Genomic DNA, 3874 nt, shown 5'->3' on the forward strand with positions numbered 1-3874 from the left:
GCTCCTCCCCGTCGCCGCCAGCCTCTCCTCCGGCTAGATCCGGGCCGGCGCCGCCCGGATTCGGCCTCCCCCCCCCCAATCCGGTCGCCTCTTCTTCCTCTCCGGCGAGCTCGCTCCGGCCATCTTCAGAAACCGTGCCCGATCCAGATCTGAGGTTGACCCCGAAATTTCCCAAGTCCCTAAATATTTGCATATTCTGGTGCATACTTTGACCTGCCATATCTTGTTGCATACAGCTCCGTTTTGTGCGTGTAATATATCAAAATGTTCGCCATGAGATGCTCTTCATTTCATTCCATTATGCCATTATTGTTTGAGTTCGTCTTGATGCCTGAATCATCGTTGCAAGACTGCTATATGATGTTAATCTGCTGAAACTGTTATAACTTGGTGATTTGTCATTTTTGTTGCATTTGATGTGTGCATCCTATGAGGTTGATGTCTACATGTGTTTTGTGCTACATCATGCCATCTTTACAGAGGTGCAATCCATGTATTTTTGTGAGTTGTATAGTGAGTGTATCAAGCTTGTTAAGTAGGGTACTTACTGTTGCTATTTTGCTAGGCTGATTCTGTTATATTTTGTTGCCATGTAAACCTGCTGCTACAAGTCATTCTATGCATAATCAGGAGATGTTCACTAAGGATATTTTGTTATACATGTCATGCTCCATCCATCCATGCCCCTGGTTGCATTTATAGCCTGCTGCAGCTTGTTGTAATCTTGCTCCAAAGTTGCTAAATAATGTTTCTGTCAGCCTGTTAACATTAAGTTCAGTTTTTCCATGAGCTTTGCTGGTGATCTATGCACCCTATGAACTTTCTATTGCCATGCTTAGCTTCACAAACATGTCTTCGTACTATTGGTTGTCTTTCCATGCCATGTATTGCTCTGTGGTAAGTGGTACAAGCTCATCAACATGCCTACTTATTGCTGTTTCTGCTATGTATGAATCTGTCATATAACTTGCTATGTTTACATGGGTGCCATCATATCTTCTGATCCTTTTTCGCTCATGGTCAGTAAAGGACTTTTGTATTATGCACTTAGTAGTATCATGCCATGCCTTTGTTTGCCATGTTAAGGTCCTATAACATGTTGTTTGATAGCTCTAAACTTTGCAACCTGATGTTATTTCTGCAAAGTCTGAAACTGTTATTATTTGCAATCTTGCCATGTGTTTTGGAGCATGTTCTAGTGATTTCTAGAGATAGCTCAGTGTTCATGTTTTTTTATGCTTTACCGGTACATAATGTCCATGCCTTTTGTTCTCATGTTGGAGTGCCGTAGCATATTGTTTTGATGCTTGCAATATGCCTAGTTGCTGTTTTGGACAGATTGTTGCCATATCTTGTATAGAGTGTATGTGTTGAACCGTTGCTCCGTTTTGAGTGTGCTCTATATGAAACTTGCTTGATTTTGCATGTAGTTTCATATTATCATGTTGCATCCATGTTTTGAGAGTGTTTGCTTGATCTTTGGTTGCATTTAGCATCAATGCCATGTTAAATTGTTTTGCTCATATCTTCTAGGTCGTAGCTCCGAATTAAATGAACTTTATATGTAACTTGACTAGAATCTCATGTAGATCATCTTTGTGCATCTTAACTTGCTGTTTAACAACTTGAACATAAGGTTTATTCAGATCTGGATCAATTTTGAACTTTGCATATGAGGACTTATCGGAATTGTTAGATGTTGTTTCCGGCCTCATTTAAACTTGCTTTGATGTGTTGCTCTTGTATGTATCATCTCTTGCCATGAGTAGCTTCATGTAGCTTTGTCATGCATCATACTTGGTTGAGCATCATGTCTTGTATATGTGTGGTGTGTTTACCATGTTGTGTGCTTCTTCTCGATAGTTCCCGTTTTCGTTGCGATCGTGAGGATTCGTTCGTCTACGCTTGGTTCGTCTTCGTGGCTTCATCTTCTTCATGGACTCGTTCTTCTTCCTAGCGGGATTTCAGGCAAGATGACCGCTACCCTGGATCTCACAACTATCATTGCTATGCTAGTTGCTTCGTTCTATCACTATGTTGCGCTACCTATTCTCTTGTTCTTCAAGCCTCCCAAATTGCCATGTCAGCCTCTAACCTTTTTCACCCTTCCTAGCAAACCGTTGCTTGGCTATGTTACCGCTTTGCTCAGCCCCTCTTATAGCGTTGTTAGTTGCAGGTGAAGTTGAAGACTGCTCCATGATGGACATGATTTTGTTGGGATATCACAATATCTCTTATTTAATTAATGCATCTATATACTTGGTAAAGGGTGGAAGACTCGGCCCTATGCTTGGTGTTTTGTTCCACTCTTGCCGCCCTAGTTTCCGTCATACCGGTGTTATGTTCCCGGAGTTTTGCGTTCCTTACGCGGTTGGGTGATTTATGGGACCCCCTTGACAGTTCGCTTTGAATAAAACTCCTCCAGCAAGGCCCAACCTTGGTTTTACCATTTGCCTAACCTAGCCCTTTTTCCCTTGGGTTTACGGAGCCCGAGGGTCATCTTTATTTTAGCCCCCCGGGCCAATGCTTGTCCAAGTGTTGGTCCAAACCGAGCGATGTCTGGCGCCCCCTGGGCAATCAGGGTCTATGCCAACCCGACGTCTGGCTTATCCGGTGTGCCCTGAGAACGAAGTACGTGTGACTCCTATCGGGATTTGTCGGCACATCGGGCGGCTTTGCTGGTCTTGTTTTACCATTGTCGAAATGTCTTGTAAACCGGGATTTCGAGTCTGATCGGGTCTTCCTGGGAGAAGGTATATCCTTCATTGATCGCGAGAGATTATCATGGGCTAAGTTGGGACACCCCTGCAGGGTATAAACTTTCGAAAGCCGTGCCCGCAGTTATGTGGCAGATGGGAATTTGTTAATGTCCAGTTGTAGATAACTTGACCAGATCCGAATTAAAACGCATCAACCGTGTGTGTAGCCATGATGTTCTCTTTTCGGCGGAGTCCGGGAAGTGAACACGGTTTTGGGTTATGTTTGACGTAAGTAGGAGTTCAGGATCACTTCTTGATCATTGCTAGCTTCACGACCGTTCCGCTTGCTCTCTTCTTGCTCTTATTTCCGGTTTTTAGCCACCATATATGCTTAGTCGCTGCTGCAACCTCACCACTTTACCCCTTCCTTACCCTTTAAGCTTTGCTAGTATTGATACCCATGGTAATGGGATTGCTGAGTCCTCGTGGCTCACAGTTTACTACAACAACAGTTGCAGGTACAGGTTATGCGATGATCTTGACGCGAGAGCGATGCTTGCTTGTTTTGGAGTTTCGTCTTCCGCTTCTTCTTCGATCAGGGGATAGGTTCCAGATCGGCAGCCCGGGCTAGCAGGGTGGATGTCGTTTGAGTTTCTGTTTGTGTTTCATCCGTAGTCGGATGATGCTCTAATGTTTTGTGATGTTGTATTCGTGTGGCATTGTATGCCTCTTATATGTATCCCCATCTATTATGTAATGTTGATGTAATGATATCCACCTTGCAAAAGCATATCAATATGCAGTTCTATCCTTGGTGGGACCTTTGAGTCTCTTTAGGATAGTATCGCATATTGGGCGTGACAACGGGATACTGTTCATCTCCACCGTCGACCTCCTCCAGTCCCCACGGGCTACTATTCATCCACCGCCGACCTCCTCCAGCCTCCACCTGCGATTGTTCATCCACGGGCTCCTGTTCATCCAGCCTCCACCGGCTACTGTTCAACCACCCCTTTCCACGGGCTCCTGTTCAACCACCCCTCTACCGTCTAGCGTTCATCCACCCCTCCACCGTCTACTGTTCATATAGCCCTCCACGGGGTCGTCCTGTTCATCCAGCCCTCCACGGGGTCCTGTTCATCCAGCCCCAACCGGCTCGATCAATCGGGGTCCTG

This window comes from Triticum aestivum, chromosome 2B (assembly GCF_018294505.1).
Source record: "Triticum aestivum cultivar Chinese Spring chromosome 2B, IWGSC CS RefSeq v2.1, whole genome shotgun sequence".
In the NCBI taxonomy this organism is placed as follows: Eukaryota; Viridiplantae; Streptophyta; class Magnoliopsida; order Poales; family Poaceae; genus Triticum; species Triticum aestivum.